Here is an 18,246-nt window from a genome sequence, read left to right on the forward strand (position 1 = left end):
CCATCACTTGATGTTTTCTGGGTTTTTTTGTTTGTTTCTTTGTAATATCCATCCTAGTGGTATCTCATGGTTTTGATTTGTGTTTCCCTAATGATTAGTGATATTGAGAATCTTTTCAAGTGCTTATTATCCATTTATATATCATCTTTAGAGAGATGTCCATTCAAGTCCTTTGCCCATGTTTGAACTGGGTTGTTTGTTCACTGCTGAATTTGGGGAGCTCTTCATATATTCTGGATATTAATCACTTATCAGGTCTATGATTCGCAAATATTTTCTCCAGTTCTGTAGCTTGCCTTTTTACTCTGTTGTTAGTGTCCTTTGATGTGCAAAAACTCTTAACTTTAATGAGGTCCAACTTGTCTGTTTTTTTCTTTTGTTGCCTGAGCTTTTGGTATCATATCCAAGAAATCATTGCCAAATCCAATGTCATGGAGTTTTCCCCTGTGATTTCTTCAAAGAGTTTTATAGTCTTAGTTCTTATGTTTAGGTCTGTAATCCATTTTGAGTTAATTTTTGTAGATGGTGTAAAACCCAGATTTTAAGTCCCTTTCAGATTGCTCTAACACCTGCCCTTCCTCAGGTCTAATCCATGCCTGTGTCTGTAGTTTAGCACAGACTCTGGAGTCAAACTATGTGGATTTGAGTCCCACCTTCACTATTTGCTAGCTATGTAACTATGAGCAAGTTTCTCAACCTCTTTGTGCCCATTTTCCTTGTCTGTAAACTGGGGGAGTTGATCACAGTACCTACCTCATGGGTTTGTTGGGAGGATTCATGTCCTGAAAGCCCTCAAAGGGTCCCTCGCCCCTGGGAAATGCTCAGTGAGGGCTGGTAATCATTATTAACACCGACTACATTGGACTTCCTCTTTCACATGGAAATCTTGACCTATGAGCCATCTTCAGTGGGACAGCCTTCTGCAGGGGGACCCTTCCCATGCAACACCAGGTTGTGAAGATGTCCTCCGGGTCGGTTTCATGGTTGCTTCTTGCAGGGCTCCCTTAGAAAAGAAGCCATCTGCTGGCTCCCTTGATGTAGGCAGTACTTCCACTATGACTGGCTATCCCCAGGCAGGCACCAATGCTGCAGCCCTTTGGGCATGGATGAACTTTGATTTACCACATGGGCCCCCACTCACTGCTGCATGAGCCCTCCTTGTCTCCCAGGCATCTGAAGAGTCCCTTTTCTTGCTTTCCATCTCAGCTCTGTATTTTGCATTTTTAAAAATACTATGTTTTGACCCCAAATAGACAAAGCAATCTTGAGAAAGAAGAACAAAGCTGGAGGCATCACACTTCCAGATTTCAAACTTTATTACAAAGCTATAGTAATCAGAACGTTATGGTATTGGCATAAAAACAGACATGTAAAAAAAAAAAAAAGACACGTAGGTCAGTAGAACAGAATAGAGAGCCCAGAAATAAACCCATGCTTATATGGTCAATATATTTATGACAAAAGTCAAGAATATACAATGGGGAAAGGATAATGTCTTCAATAAATGGTGTTGGGAAAGCTGGACAGCCAGATGCAAAAGAATGAAACTGGACCCTTATCTTACACCATAGACAAAAATTAACTCAAAATGGATTAAAGACTTGAATGTAAAGCCTGAAACCATAAAACTCCTAGAAGAAAATATAGGAGGTAAGCTCCTAGATATCAGTCTTGGTAATGAATTTTTTTGGATTTGACACCAAAAGCAAAGGCAACAAAAGCAGAAATCAACAAGTGGGTCTACATCAAACTAGAAAGCTCATGCACAGCAAAAGAATCCATCAACAAAATGAAAAGGCAACCCCCAGACTTGCAGAAAATATTTGCAAATCATATATCTGATAAGGGGTTAAATATTCAACATATATAAAGAACGAATACAGCTCAATAACAACAACAAAAACAATTTGATTAAAAAGTGGGCAAAGGGGCTTCCCTGGTGGCGCAGTGGTTGAGAGTCCACCTGCCAATGACAGGGGACACGGGTTCGTGCCCCGGTCCGGGAAGATCCCACATGATGCGGAGCGGCTGGGCCCGTGAGCCATGGCCGCTGAGCCTGCGCGTCCGGAGCCTGTGCTCCGCAACGGGAGAGGCCACGGCAGTGAGAGGCCCGCGTACCGCAAAAAAAAAAAAGTGGGCAAGGATCTGAATAGACTTTTTTTTCCAAAGAAGACATATGGATGGCCAAAAGTACATGAAAATGTGCACAACATCACTAATCATCACTAATCATGAAAATGCAAATCAAAACCACAGTGAGATATCACCTCACACCTCTGAGAATGGCTGTTATCAAAAAGACAAGAAATAAGTGTGGGCAAGGATATGAAGGAAAAGAAACCCTTGTGCACTGTTGGTGGGAATGTAAATTGGTGCAGCCACTTGGAAAACAGTATGGAGGTTCCTCAAAAAATTAAAAACAGAATTGCCGTATGATATAGCAGTTCCACTTCGGGTATGTATCCAAAGGAAATGAAACCAGTATCTTGACATCTGTACCCCCATGTTCATTGCAGCATTATTTACAATAGCCAAGATACGGAAACAACCTTAGTGTCCATTGATGGACACTGAAAATGTAATACACACACATACACACACACCCACACACCCACACACACAAGAATACTATTTAGCCATGTAAGAGAAGGCAACAACATGAATGGAACTTCAGAGCATTATGCTAAGTGAAAGAGGTCAGACAAAGACAAATACTGTATGATCTCACTTATATGAGGAATCTAAAAAACAAAAAAACAGCCCAAAACAAAACAAAACTGAACTGAACTTATAGATTGGTGATTGCCAGAGGCAAGGGTGGGAGGGTGGGTGAAACGGGTGAAGGCAGTCAAAAAGTGTAAACTTCTAGTTACAAGATAAGTCCTGAGGATGTAATGTATAGCATGATGACAATAGTTAACAACAACCAAAAAGTACTATTTTTATCATAGTAGATGGTCCTCTACCTTCCGTGCCTCCTCCTGACAGCAAACTCATAGTATCGGGCTCTCCCTGGGGAAGCAGGTGTAAGAACAGGGAAAGGGAGGAAGGGTCCTGCACAGCCCTGGGATGGTCATACATCCCACAAGAGAGAAAAAGGCCAAAAATATGAACATAGGAGGTCAAGTCAGAAGAACACGGAGAGACAACTGTGCTTCCAGAGTCCAGAGACCCGGAGATGTCATTTCCTTCCATCCATCCATCCTCCCACCCACCTGCTCAGAGGTAATCTCAGCCTGTGGAGGGAGGAGACGCATCAATCCCTGGTCATGGCCAAGGGTGGCTCCAGTGCCAGGGAGAAGTGACCGAGTAGAGTGAGACAAGCTCTGGTGTAGAAGTCAAGAGCCCTGGTTCTCCTCTTGGCTCTGCCACTGACTAGCTGTGTGAATCAGGTTGTATGGCTAGACCATTCTGGACCTCAGTCTCCTCACCTGTAAAATGGGGACAGTTGGACCAGAAGGTAGATGGGGGCTTTCCAGTTCTGACGTTCAATGGCTGACCCTTTGGCCCCTGTTGTTACAATATGGAGCTTGATCGTGATTAGCCCATAGCCTCACCCAGCTCTGCTGTTCTCCTGGCCATGGGAACAAGATGGACTTGCCCTGGACCTTCCCTACTTGTGCTCTTCTATTATGGGCAGCTCTTGCCATGGCTCAGGACTGAGGCTGATCAGAACTCAGGTAGCGCTGGGACCTGAAGGAGCATGGGATCAAACAAGGGCACCAGGCAGGGGCAGACGCCTCCCAGGGCAGCATTATACCCGTCTCCTTCTCCGCAGACAAGCTCTACAATGAGGCCGTGGCAAAGGCCTTCCTGCAGTTTTATGAGCGTACAGCCCAAGTTGTGTGGAACCAGTTCATGGAGGCCACCTGGAACTATGTCACCAACATCACCAAGAAGAACCGCAGGGAGATGGTGTGGTACCACTTCCACCCCAGCCCCTTCTCCCCTTGCTCTTCTCAGGGGTCTCGGTGGGGGGATGGGGGGGAACCACACTTTTTTGCCCCCTTTCCAGAGCTAGAGGAAAAAGGGAAGCCCCAAAGTACATGTCAAAACAGACTGTAAGCTCCAGGCCTCTTGGTAGCCCTAAAGATCTCTAAGTAAGAGGCTGTTGTTTCTTTCCCCTTGTAGATATCCCCTGCTTGCTTTTAAGGACCAGGCTCCCTCCTTTCTCCCTCTTAGCAAATTTTTAATGATTCCAAACCCTTAAAGTGGGCTTTGGGGGACTTCCCTGGCAGTCCAGTGGTTAGGACTTCACCTTCCAATGCAGGGGGTGCGGGTTCAATCCCTGGTCGGGGAGCTATGATCCCACATGCCTAGCGGCCAGAACCAAAACAGAGCAATATTGTAACAAATTCAATGAAGACTTTAAAAATGGTCCACGTCAAAAAAAAATCTTTTAACAAAAAAGTGGGGTTTGGGAGGAGGTTGAGGGGCTGTGAGACCCTGACACTCTCCCTCAGCCTCACATGACAAACACAGTGACCCTCCTTCCAGCTGGACAAGGACGTGGAGCGGTCCCAGCACACGCTGTGCTCTTGGCACGCGGGCCCTCCTGTTTAAGGTCGCCAGCTTCCAGGACCCAGCCGTGAAGCGCATGTTGAGTAAGCTGCAGAACTTGGACAGGGCAGTCCTGCCCAAGGAGGAGCTCCGGGAGGTGAGGACAGGCCCCCAGGTCTCCAGGGTGGGTGGGCTGCCTGACGGGGAGCCGCCGGGGGCAGGAGGGAGGTTGGCAGGCAGGGCCAGAGCTTCCTCTGGAGGAGGAGGGAAGCAGAGGCTGGCGGGAAGATGCCTTGGCCGGGCCTGCCTCTCCAGGCTGGTGGGGCTCGTACCGGGGTGGGCCCACAGGTACCGGCCTGCCCTGGGTGACACCCGTCCCCCCAGTACAACCAGATTGTGGTCCACATGGAGACCACAGACAGCATGGCCCAGGTGTGCCTGAACGAGGGGCCCTGCCTGCCCCTGGAGCCTGAGGAGCACCCGAGCCCACCCCTCCCAGCCCCAGAGTCTCAGCACCAGCCCCTTCCAGGAGCCTCTAGACTCCCACCCTGGTCCCAGCTGCCCTGTTGGGGGGGGCGGGGAGAGTGGGTGCCTGGGGCAGGTGAGGGCAGAAGACCACCAGCCGGAGTGGGGTCCCACCTTGGCTCCTTTTCCGGGCACAGACCTCCAGGAAGTCACGGCCTCCTCCCGGGACCAGAGGGAGCTGCTGTGGGCCTGGCAGGGCTGGCGGGATGCTGTGGGTCACCAGCTCCGCAGCACCTTCGAGCGCTACCTGCAGCTGCGAAGCTCAACGGTGAGGCCCCTCCCCCGCCCCACACCTACCAGTCAGCCCAGCCGGGGGCCGACCAGGTACTGCGTGGGGCTCAGGGCAATGCTGGGAAGGGCGAAGCAGAGTCTGCAGAGGGGAAGGGTGGTGGTAGGACCTGGAGATGGGAACCCTGAGCCCTGCCACTGGGGAGGGCAAGGTGGCTCACTCATTGTGTGGTTCCACGAACGGGGATGGGGCACTTACTGTGTGCTGGTGCTGGGGAGGTTCTGAGGATGCATAGGTGAAAAGACAAAGAAGGTGCCCACCCTCCTAGGGCTTACAGTTCGCTGGGGGACAGACGCACATCTCCAGTTGTTGCCAGCCGGGATGAATGCTGAGCAGGAAGGGGCTGCAGAGAGAGAATAGGGGAGCCCTGCTTCAGCTAGGTGGTCAGGGAAAGCCTTGCTGACGTTTATCCAAGGCCTGAAAGATGGAACGAGCCAGGCAGCAAGAAGAAAAGAGCATCCTGAAGTCCTTGGGAGGAGCTAAAGGAAGGCGGACTGGATGGGTAGGGCTTGAGGTGGGTGAAGAGCGGAACAGGGCTTTACCCAGGTCCTATCCAACCAGGCAAGGGGAAGAGCACACAGTATGTACTTTGCTAAGTGCCTTTCCACCCTGATCTCATCTAATACGGACAGTGGCTTTGGGAGGTGTTTTTCCTGTTTGGCAAATGAAGACCCCTAAGGATCTAGGAGGTCAAGTGGCTTCCCTAGAAGGTGCTTGGGTCTCCTGCCAGCCAGGCCAGGCTGAAGGGTGGTGAGCGCCTCTGAGCCCCCTCCCCTTTCCTGGGTTACAAAGACATGGGGGCCTTATGGCGGTCCACGTACAAGTCCGACACACTGGAAGAAGACCTGGAGCAGCTCTTCCAGGAGCTGCAGCCGCTCTACGTGAACCTGCACGCCTGCGTGCGCCTGCGTGCGCCTGCGTGCGCCGGGCCCTGTATCGCTTCTACGGGCCCGAGCTCATCGATCCGAGGGAGCCCATCCCAGCCCACGTTCTGGGTAAAACCCCAGCTGGCGGCAGAGGCAGGGCGGGCGGAGTGGGCCTCCAAGCAGGCAGGCGAGCAGGCAGGCGCTCAGGCGGGGGAGAGCCGGTCTCCTGCCTCCTCTCAGCCCTCCCCCTCCCCTTCCAGGCAACATGTGGGCTCAGTCCTGGGTCAGCGTCTTAGACCTGGTCCTGCCCTTCCGGAGAAGCACCCCAAGGACATCACGAAGATCACGTGAGGCCAGGTCAGCGCTCGGCCTCGGTCTGCCCCTGCCCACTCCGCAGCCCTGAGTGGGGCCCCACGCACTTCCTCTTCCTCACAGCAGTGGAAGTCTGAGAAAATGTTCCAAGAGGCTGAAAAATTCGTCACCTCCCTGGGGCTGCTTTCCACCCCTCCTGAGTTCTGGAAAAATGCCATGATGGAAAGGCCAACGGACGGGCGGGAGGTGGAGTGCCACGCATCCGCCTGGGATGTCTACGAGGGGAAGGACTTCAGGTGCTCAGCCTATGGCCAGCATCACCCCCTGCCTCTGCTCCTTCCGCTCTCCACCTGTCTGCCTGGCTCAGGAGGGCAGCGGGGGCGGGGGGTGGGCCAGGTGGGTGAGAGCAAAGGGCTTGGCCGCTGCTTGGATGTGAGGCCTGGAGTAACAGCATAAGGCCCTGCTGGTCTCTGGCTCGACCACCCCCGTCCCTTAACAGAGCCTGAATGGAGAAATCTCTCCTCCCAGGGCATCCCCATGCTCCTTGACCCCTGCCCTTTAACCCTAGGATAAAGAAGTGCACTGAAGTGGCCATAGAAGATCTGCTCTCCATCTTCCACCAGATGGGCTATATCCAGTACTTCTTGCAGTACAAGAACCTCTCTGTGATCTTCCACACAGGCGCCAACCCAGCCTTTGAAGAGGCCGTGGGGTCGGTGATCACCCTCTCGGCCTCCTCCCATAAGCACCTGCTCAACAGAGCCCTGCTCAGCCACCAGCACCAGGATGAAGGTGATGGGGACCAAGGGGATCATAGGAGGCCAGTCTGGGCCTGGGGCTGCAGCTGGGGCTCTCCAGGCAAAGCTGAGGGGAGGGGGAACTGGGAGCAGCCTCCTAACGGCCCCACTTTCCCCAGAAGAGGAGGTCAGTTTCCTGATGAACGTTGCCCTGGAGAAGATCGCCTTCATCCCCTTCGCCTACCTGGTGGACCTGTTTCACTGGAAGGTCTTTGACGGCACCATCGAGAAGGCCGTGTACAACCAGGAGTGGTGGAACCTCAGGTGGGGAGGACCGCTGATCGGGCGCACTGCCCAGGCCCAGCGCTGCTGTGGGCTTTCCCAGGGCTTTCAGGGCAGCCTCAAGGGTACCACCTGCTACTAAAGAGCGCTGCTGCCTCTCCTGTGAGGGCAGAGCTGGGAGTGAGATGCTGCTGACCTGGGGCCATGGGGAAGCCCTGGGGTGGCATTGGCTGTTTGCTGTCACCGGACAAAAGCGTTCCTGCTGAAGTGGGTGGGGCCCGAGCGTGCAGTCGTGGGGGATCACGTCGAGTGCAGCACCAGCTGAGCAGCCCCCTTAGCCTCTCTGGGGATCCTGGGAGCCCGGGAAGCTCGCACATTCGTTGCGCCTGGGCTCCTCCAAGAACAGGACACTGCCTGCCGGGCAGGCCTTCCTGCTCACCCCCTCCCTTTCTGTGCCCACCAGTGGGACCAGCAGAAGGGGTGTTTGGGGGGCTGAGATCCTTCCCTCCTGTGGAAAGAGTCCTCATGGGACAGGGGCAGGCCCAGTGCCCCCTTTCCTGCTACCTGGACACGCACACACACCTGCCTCTGACTTAGCATCCCCAGACCTGTCTGCGGGCAACAGAAGGAGCACCACCAGCAGTCGGGCGGCATCAGTCTTGAGCGAGGGGCACCTGTGTCCATCCCATCACTGACCCCTGGCTGTTTGCTTGGGTAATAACTGCCCATGACTATGGCTCCTCCATCTTCACTAGGCCTCAGACTGACCAGCTCAGGTCTGCTTGCGACAGACGACCCTGATGGGCCTGCTAGCTCTGCACCAGGCCCTTACGTTGGCCATTCACAGAAGAAGGTGTGACCACCCTGCGGTCACACCGCCATCCAGGGATGGCAGAGCTGGGCGCCCCTCCCTTTGTCCTCTCACCCTCACACCCCCGCCCTGAATACAGGGCCAGGCCTCACTGGAGGGACTGGCGGAGTCTTGACTTCGTGCCCCCTCCGAGGGCACCCCCACCAGCCATCTGAAGTGCCTGCCCAGGACCTTTTCCTTCCTCTCCCGCCCATGCCCACCACCACCTGAGTGATGGAAACCTGGGGTTGAGGGAGAGGGACGGCAACTCCCTGGTCCTTGAACAAAAACCTGTCAATGAGAGAGGAACTTCCCTCAGAGGATAGTTCAAGGCTCCAGTGGGCCAACAGTGAAACGATGAGCTTGTTCACAGTCTTTGTCTCATCCCAAAGATGGGTCATTTTATCCCCATTTCACAGACAACATTTTACAACAAGGCTCAGTGACAATAACTTTCCCATAGTCACACAGCTCAGAGGGGCAAAACCAGACCTGAACATGAACGTTATTAGGGTCTGCCCATGACTGTTCTGTGTCCTGCTACCAATTCCCTGATCCCTAAGCCTCGGTTTTCTTCATCTGTAGAATGGGAATAGGAGTAGTACTATACCACAGGGATGTCACTCTCTTTTCTTCTTGGTACTTCTTTTTTTTTTTTTTTTTATTGGAGTATAGTTGACTTAAATGTTGTGTTAGTTCCAGATGGACAGCACAGTGAATCAGTTATACATATACATATATCCACTGTTTTTTTTTTTTAAGATTCTTTTCCATATAGGCCATTACAGAGTATTGAGTAGAGTTCTCTGTGCTATACAGCAGGTTCTCAGAAGTTATCTATTTTATATATAGTAGTGTGTATATGTCAGTCCCAATCTCCCAATTTATCCCACCCCGTTATCCCCTGGTATCCTCTTGGCACTTTTTTTTTTTTTTTAAATATTTATTTATTTTTGGCTGTGTCGGGTCTTGATTTCTGTGAGAGGGCTTTCTCTAGTTGCGGCAAGTGGGGGCCACTCTTCATCGTGGTGCGCGGGCCTCTCACTATCGCAGCCTCTCTTATTGCGGAGCACAGGCTCCAGACGTGCAGGCTCAGTAGTTGTGGCTCACGGGCCTAGTTGCTCCGCGGCATGTGGGATCTTCCCAGACCAGGGCTTGAACCCGTGTCCCCTGCATTGGCAGGCAGACTCTCAACCACTGCGCCACCAGGGAAGCCCCAGCACTTTTTATCAGATGAAACGACCTTGTTGGTTGGTCTACAACCGTCCCCCATCATTAGGATGAAAGCAGTGACCTTGCCTAGCTTATTCCCTCCTGTGCCCCCAGAACCAGGACAATGTTGAGTGAGTCTGTGTGAAGAGCTTGGCACGGTTCCTGCAGAGAGGAAGTGCTCAGTGTTCACTATTGTTATTTGATTCTGATTCCCAATCCCGTGTGTTTTCAACTCATTTATTTAATCAGTAAAAATGCATTAAGTGTCCTCTGCATGCCAAGTCGCTTTGATAGCTGTGCAAATGTTTCAAAAGGAAAAGGCTCTGGGAACCCTACCGGATGGCACTATCAAGCCCCCAGTTTGCCCCCCGCCCCCAGGTTGAAGTCCCAGGGCCTGTGCCCCACTGTCCCTCGGACAGAGGATGACTTTGATCCGGGCGCCAAGTTCCACATCTCTGCCAGCTTGCCCTACATTCGGTAAAGGTCTGGGCCCTGCCAGAAGAACCGGCTCTTCGAGTTGGGAGTTGGGGGCATAGGACCCAGGCTGAGGATTTCCAGGAAGGCAGCAGATCCAAATGTCCCCCTGCACCCTCCCCACCTCCTCCCATCAGACGGCACAGCCTTCTGAGGGCCATGCCCTGAACCCACTGGGCTTTTACGTCAGCTCCCGCGTGGAGGGCAGAGCTGATGGGAAAGCGTGTCTCATGTCCCTGAGAGGAGGGAAGGAACGAGGGAGGCCAGCATAGGTTTGATTCAGAAGGCTAGGAAGGAGAGCCCTTGCAGTGCTCCAGGGCCAGCCTACCCCACTGTGACTGCGGACCCAGGCCCACCTCTGCCACCCCTCCCTAGCCAGCCTCGCCTTCTCTCCCCAGGTACTTCCTCAGCCTCGTGCTCCAGTTCCAGTTCCATGAAGCACTCTGCAAGGCCTCAGGCCACGTGGGGCCCCTGCACTGATGCGACTTCTATAACTCCTAGCTGGCTGGGAAGCTCCTGGAGTGAGTGCCTTCCTCCCTCCCCTGTCCTTGGCTCCCCTTCCCCACCTTGCAGGAAGCCTGCCCCAGGGCCCCTCTTCTCACCTGGCCACCCTAGGCCCCCTGAGCAGAGCTTGTGTTCTAGTGGAAGTTCTTCCTTCTGTCAGACTGCAGTCTCTCCTATGTTAATCAAAGCTCATTTCCTCTTGTGTAGCCCCTTGTGGTCAGAGAGACTGTTTAGCCCCTCCTGCTAACACACACACACACACACACACACACACACACACACACACACACACACACACACACACACACACACACACACACACTCACTCCCTCCCTCCCTCCCTCCCTCCCTCACTCACATAGCCAATAAACCAAACTGTCCCAGATCAGAACCCAGTGTTGGAGTCCTGCCTCTGCCTCCATCTTCCATCTGAATCCCCTTATTCTTTCCTGGCAAGTCGCTTGCCTAGCCTCTCAGCAGCATTTGATAAGGTGCACTCTGCTTTTTCCACCTTTTCTTGGAAGCATCTGAACCCAGTTCCCAGGCCGATCCAGGTGGCTTTCACACCAGCCTCTTGGCACACTCTGATCAGCTGTGGTCTACTTTGACCCCCTACCCGCAGTCTTTTTTCCTGCACTTGGTATCTAGCCCATCCTTTCCATCCCTGCCTCTGTGGCACTGCTTTCTGGTCCTGAAGCAAACCTGGAGTGGGGCGAGAGGCTGACCTGATGGTGGGAAGCATTTACTGCTACAGGCTGGGCTCTCTAACAAGCGCTCTTACAGTGTTTCACGTTAGCAGCTCATAACTTTGCAAAATGGATATTATTATCCACATTTCGTAAATGATGAAACCAAAGCTAAGAGAGGTAATGTGATCCCCTAGTGCACATCGCTCAACTAGGAAGTGGCAGAGTCATGCTTTGAGGCCCAAACTGACTCCAGAACACAATATCTTTCACCCTGTTGCTTCCATAAGTTAAACGATACTGGTCTGGTGAAGTTGACCTAGTCCACTGGTCCTAAGATCAGCGCTCCAACCACTGAGACATGAGGCCCACCCAGTGACATGGTCTTTTCCCCATTGAGTTTCAACCGATTTCAGTAGGTCCATTACCCTAACATGTCAAGGTCATGTTGAGGTTTTTTTGGGGTTTTTTTGTTTTTTTTTTTTTTGCGGTGGTGCGTGGGCCTCTCAATGTTGTGGCGTCTCCCGTTGTGGAGCACAGGCTGCGGACGCGCAGGCTCAGCGGCCATGGCTCACGGGCCCAGCCGCTCCGCGGCATGTGGGATCTTCCTGGACCAGGGCACGAACCTGCATCCCCTGCATCGGCAGGCGGACTCTCAACCACTGCGCCACCAGGGAAGCCCCAAAGCCTCTTTTTAGTATCCTAATAATTACCCACAATAATTTAGTATCCTTTGCAAATTTAATGAGCACATTTGTGATTCCACCATGCCATTCATCAGTAACCACAAGGCCAGATGGAGTTGCAGGACTGGTCCCTGCCTTTGCTTGCAGGAGGGCTACACCTTGCATGCCTTCTTGTCTGCCTAGTCTATTTGCTTTTCTATCTTTTCGTACTACAGCAGTTTATTCTAGTTGACTGCCCAGGTTTGAGCTTCTCTGAATGTGTGAAACGTAAGAGGCCTCTCTGCTTCCTGCATTCATGTCTCTGGCTGCCTATCATTTATTCATTCAGCAAACATTTACTTGTGCACGTGCCAACCAGCCTGCCCTGCGTCCAGCAGGGGGCAATGGGCCACAGGATAAATCAATAACCGTAATCCAAGAAAGGAGATGGTGCAGTAAGAAAGGGCTTTGATGAACATGTAAAGAGAGTGAGGAGGTCATGCCAGGGGATCAAAGAGGGATCTCTGACCCCCAACGCAGGAGTAGAAAAAATAGCAGACATCCATTTTCTATACATCAACTCACTTTTGTTTTGTGGTGTTTTCTTGTTTTGGCCGCACCGCGTGGCATGTGGGATCTTAGTTCCCCGACCAGGAATCGAACCCGCACCCCCTGCAGTGGAAGCCTGGAGTCTTAACCATTGGACCGTCAGGGAATTCCCAACATCAACTCACTTTTGACTCTGAGCCTTCATCCCGCTTGGTCGCTGGGACTTTTGAGCTCAGTCATTCTCATCACTTCCCACCCCCACTCCACACAGGGCACACAAGGCTCCCAGGGTGTGACTTGACACCAAGCATGTAGAAGCCTTGCCGGTCGTCACTAGGCATATTGTGGAGGGATGGGGCAGGCACGTGCTTGCAGGGGAGAAGGGGAGGGGCAAGATCCTTGGCTGCTCTTTTGCCTAACACAGCTTAAAACTTGATTTTGTTATTTTTGACTCATCTTCCTAAATGTGATTGCCGTGGGACAGCCTCTGGGTTGGTTCTCCTGGGAAGAGAGGGTCAAAGTGGACTTGGTCCAAATTCCCAAAGTCCCCTGCCTCACCCAGCCAGCCATGAGGACCTGACCCTGTCCATGGGGCCCGTTGCTGCCACGTTGGAGTTGAGGGCTCCAGGCAGTGCCCAGTTGTCACCCTTGCAAGTCTCATGTGCTGCCCACATCAAACCTCTTGTCCCGCCCAGCCTGAAAGACTATTTCTGAGTAGGCAGACTGTGAGTGGTTGAAACTTTTCCCCCACCAGGTCCTTCCTTTTTCCCAGGACCTGGCATCTGATAAAAATCTTCTAACTTAAAGTTAGTTTTGTTTGTTTTTTTCTTTCTATCTTGATGACTTTTCTCCTCCATTTCTCTAGGCTCATAACTACATTTCCCCCCAGTGGTTTCTTCCAAGGATCCGCTGACCTTTAGTTTCCCCACCTCATTCTTTCCTAGCTGTTTATTAAGCGATGTGTATAAGTCTTTGCAAGCAACAAAGCCCTCTGTGCTGCCGTTATGTGACTTAATCCTCACCACAGTGAGATGCAAGTACTAATGGAACCCGGCTTTACTGATGAAGAAGCTGAGGCTAAGAGAGGTTAAACTGACTGTCTGTGGTTGTGCAGCCCGTAGCTAGCACTGCTGGATCTGAACCTGGGTCCTGTTAGTCTAGATTCCACACTCTGACTTCTGGGCCTCTCAGCCCCACCTCTCTCCTGGTCGGATCAGGGGAAACAGGTTGAGAAGCATCAACATACGCCTCCTGCTACCTCTGCCTAAGGCTAGACCCCCTGCCACCAAGCACTAGGTGTGCCTTGAGACAGAGCTGACATTTCTGCAGCGCTGCAGGCAGTGCACAGGACACATCCCATGCTTATTATCTCTCTAATCATCCCAAACGCTCCCTGTGAGACCGGGAGAGACTGAAGAGTGACCTCTCTCTACTAACACTGAACACCTCATGGGAAACATGAGGTTTCCCTCTTGACTTTAGGCTTATTTGAGTCCAGGAGAACAATAATCATCACAGTAGTAGTAGTAATAATAAATAATAATAATATTAGGCAAACATTTATTGCCTACCTAGTATGCTCCGAGAATTGTGTTTATTTGGCCAACACAGCAACCCTAGGAGATAGGTACTGTTATTTTCTCCATTTTATGGATATGGAAATTGTAGTTCAGAAAGGTTAAGTACTTGCCCAAGGTCCCACAGCTGAGCCACAGAGGACTCAAACACAGGTTGGTGTTATTTCAAAGCTTATGATTTTATCCACTGTGCTGAGCTCTGTTGGAAGAGTCTGGGTATCACAGCCCTAAAGGCGGGGTTGGGCATACGGAGGGGTCCCAGCAGCATCAGCTGACTCCCCCACACAGCCTCACAGCTGTACCCACTCTCCCAGGGATGTCCTAAAGCTGGGCTTGAGCAAGCCCTGGCCAGAGGCCCTGCAGAAGATAACCGGGGAGACCAAGGTGTGTACAAAGGCCCTCATGACCTACTTCAAGCCCCTGCTGAACTGGCTGGTCACCGAGAATGTGCGGCGTGGGGACATCCTGGGCTGGCCAGACTTCAGCTGTTCCTTTGAAGGTTTGGTAATCTGACCCTAATCCCACCACTGTTCTAGCCCCAAGCCCTACCCTAGCCTGCCCTGGGCCAGCCCTTACTGCAACCCAGCCTTCACCCCTAGCCCATCTATGACCTGACTTTCTGCTGTGGAGCCCTGTCTGCACCTGATGCAGCCTCGGCCGGGACCACAGCCCACGCCCCAGCCACTAGGTCGCTCGGATGCTTCCTTGCCCACTCTCCAGCTAGACTGCCGGGCTGGCTTCTGAGCACGGGGTGGGCACCTTGCCTCCCGACCCTTGCACGGAGCCACTGCTGGGTGCCATGTGGTACACAGCCCTATCTGTACCATCCCTTCCTTCTCTTCCTTTTGCTCTCTTTCTCACTCTCCTTCCCAGGCAAGGCCCTCAACTTTGGCTTGGAAGGTGGGTGCCAGAGGCTGAGGGAGAAGGCCCGTGGCAGTCAGATCCTCTCTGATCACCATGAGGTACCCTCCCCAGTTCCACCTGCTTGGCAAGATTCCTATGTCTTTCACAGAGAAAGAAACAGACAGGGAGGCATTCCTGGGTCTGGAGCTGGACCCTGCCCAGGCCAAATCTAGGCAGTGGGTGTTGCTGGCCCTAAGCTTTGTCATGTTACTGGTGGTCCTGTTGCTGGCCTACAGGCTGTACATCCTGGAAAAAAAGCTCACTGGCCCAAGACACCAGTGCGCGGGACACCAGTACTCAGGACACCAGAGCACAGGACACTCAAGTCACCACCCAAAGCCTGCTTTCTAGGCACAGCCATGGAGCCCCACCAAGTTGTCAAAGAACAGTGGCTGCTGCTGGGCCTCTGCCTCATCCTGATGCTGCGCTCAACCGGCCTGACCGTTCGGATTTTCACACAGCACAGCAGGAAGCCCCCGTGGATGAGAGCTGAATGGTGGAGCTGGGACTAGACACCAGTGTGACTGGTGAGGCTGGGGGGCAGGAGGAGGGTGGCCAAGCCAGAGAGGACGTTGGGGAGGTTGAGGAGGGGGCCGCTTGCACACATAGTGCCCTGCTGTAATGGGTGCAGCTGTGGCAGATCTGGGTCCATGCGGAGTTGTAACTGTGTGTGTGTGAACTCGTGTATGTGAGGCCATGTGACTGTGTGATTCCATGTACGCCCTGGGTTCCAGGCCAGCCTCCTTCCCTGGGGGCGCAGGAACCATGGTTTTAGTGACTCAGGGGCTTTGTTCCTCCAAGCCATCCCCCAGCCCCAATTCATGCCCAGAACTTGTTCTTCATAGTCATGCTTTCTTTAGGAGCCCAACTGTGGGGCTGGACAGGGACTGCAGTACCCGAGGAGAATCTGCTCTGGTTAGAAACTGGACACTGCTTCAGTCCCCTTATAAAATGTATTCAAGTAGAGCCAGACGCTCCTGTACAAATCATCAGCGCCCAGTTCATGAGCACGAGGCTCTGTATACTGGCCGGCACCTCTTTCTGCTGATCCTCTGGCCTGCCCTGTGTTGGGCTGCATAATCCAGCCCCCAAAAACTGCTTGTTAGCTGTCTGAGATGCAAGTAGCCTTACAAACTGCCCCATGGCCCTCCCTGCCCCAGTCCAGGCCCTCCCAAATGGAGAGAGTGGGTAGCTAGGCACCAAGAGAAGCTTGATTAATGATTGACTTCTTTAATATTTAAACAAAGCTCATCTCCAGCCACTGCGCTCCATAGATGGCCTGGTTCAACACACACACCTGCTGCCTGGGCTGTTGCCCTGGGGATTGAGCACAGGGCAAACAGCACCTTTCCAGGCTCAGTGGGGGAGGGGAGGATGGGGAGGGAGAGCTTTAGGAGGACATTGGGGAATGAGTACTCCAGGGGCAAACCTAGGAGGAGAGAGGGAAGGCCTCTGCTCCTGCCTCTTCTCACCCTTTCTTTCTTGTGTTGTCTGTCTAACCCAAGGATGCCACACCCAATATATGGGAACTTATTGAGTTTGGACTGAGGCCCCAGGGGCTGCTGGGGAGGCTGAGAATCAATGCCTGTCGGAGATTAGGGAAACCTTGAGGAGAAGTAGCATCACAGCCAGTAACCACAGAGGGGAGGCACAGGAGCTCCAGTTGAGCTAGTGGGAAGGTGGCCAAAAGATGGAACTGGCTCTCTCTAGATTAAGGATCTGAGCCCAGAATTCAGGGGTTCAGGGTACAGAAGGACTGTACCCATAGGCTGAGACCTCCATGGATCCTACCTCTGCCCAGGTTTCAAGAGGTCTTCTTGAGTTCTGGCTGAGCCCAAGCACTTCCTGTTCTGACCGCAGGCTCCACAGGCTCCTCGTTTGATGTCTCTGTCACTGCTCTTGCTTTGCTGTGCTGCAGTGTCCTTATTTGTCCCCATTACTAGCTGTCAGCTCTGTAAGGGCAGGACACTGTGTAACACCTGTAACCGGCACAGGCCATGGCACATAGTGGGGACTTGGAAAATGTTTGAGTAAGTGAAAGAATGAGTGTCCCACTGCCCAAATCCCTCCTCAGAGCTCAGCACCCCACACACTGAGCCCATGAGAAACAGCCCCACCTTTCCTCCACAGACAGCTTATCCCCCTACACACAGGGTCAGCCAGGACAACTCTGCCCCCAGCAGGAGGCCACACTTGCAGCCCTGCCATCCCCCAGCCACAGTGGCCAACGAGGCCCCCAGCAGGCATTGTGGCTCTGCGTGGCAAAGGCACATCCGACCCAGGACTCTGAGCCTCTCACCTGGACTCCAGCAAAAATCTCACTGAGCCTCCTTGTCCATCTTCCCTCCCCCACCCGCCATTGTAAAATTTCTTTCACTGGACTATTTCCTTCATGCGTAATTGCTAAACAACTTAGTTGTCCATCAGTTAAATCTAGATGTTCAAAATGGCATCTGAGGGTCTTTATCATTCCCTTCTTCTCCCACCTGACCTCTCCCACCCCCCCAGCTCAGACCCCTGCACTGATCCCACCATCAGCCTTTGCCTGAAGTGCATGCCCCATTTGAATGCTTGCCCTCCAAGGCCTGGCTTGAAACTGGCCATTGGACCCTCTGCAAAGCTCCAAGCCCACCAAGATGCTCAGTAAACTGTGGTCCCCTTCTCTCCCTCCTCTCCAAGAAGCCTCTTTCAATAAACCTCACCCCATCCCCATCTGCTTATTCTATTGTATTCATTTTCAACCTGTACTCAGACACTTTAATCAGTGGTCACTTGCTAATAGGTGGTTTTAAATCTGTTCTCTTCCCAAGCAGTGCCTGTATGCTAAGAGCTCAAGAAAGCACCTCATTGCATATTTCTTGTACATCACTCTGCCAGGACCAGGTCCTGGATGGGCTTGCCACTAGGAGTTCTACGTGGGCACTGGGGTTCAGCTGGAGCGCACCTGGTAAGGATGGGCAAGAGGTCTACCCGTACCATTGCTGGAGTCCAGCCCAACAGATCAGGAAAGAGACCTTCAGCAGAAAACCACTTGAGGCCTCTAACACCCCCTTATGCGCCACCACCCCCCGACCCCCCATGGCCTGAGAGAGACCGCCTGGCAACGTCTGGACTGCCCTCTGGTACCGGGAGCGGGTCTGAGAGGGGCCGAGACCACAGGTCATTGGGACAGAGCAGAAGCTCCTCCAAGAAGTCCTGGAGCGGGACTCCCGCCCAGCTCCGCCCCCTAGGAGTCAGGGCCCCGCCCCTGCCCCGTTGAGTCCCGGAGAAGTTGCCCCCGCCCAGCCGCCGCCGCGCGGCTTCTTTCAGCACCGC

The 18,246-nt window shown here is 52.9% G+C and overlaps 1 pseudogene across 1 annotated transcript; it reads left to right on the forward strand.

Moving 5' to 3' along the window:
- Positions 1–3,126: 3,126 nt before the first annotated feature.
- On the forward strand, positions 3,127–18,202 carry LOC307177944 (angiotensin-converting enzyme-like protein Ace3; annotated as a pseudogene). The gene is made up of 14 exons: positions 3,127–3,680; positions 3,779–3,915; positions 4,498–4,657; positions 4,885–4,972; positions 5,163–5,293; positions 6,085–6,309; positions 6,441–6,527; positions 6,585–6,788; positions 7,061–7,553; positions 9,952–10,050; positions 10,446–10,568; positions 14,343–14,527; positions 15,041–15,458; positions 17,745–18,202. The product of its transcript is annotated as an angiotensin-converting enzyme-like protein Ace3 (transcript).
- The last annotated feature ends 44 nt before the right edge of the window (positions 18,203–18,246 follow it).

Source organism: Stenella coeruleoalba (assembly GCF_951394435.1).
Source record: "Stenella coeruleoalba genome assembly, chromosome: 19".
NCBI lineage: Eukaryota > Metazoa > Chordata > Mammalia > Artiodactyla > Delphinidae > Stenella > Stenella coeruleoalba.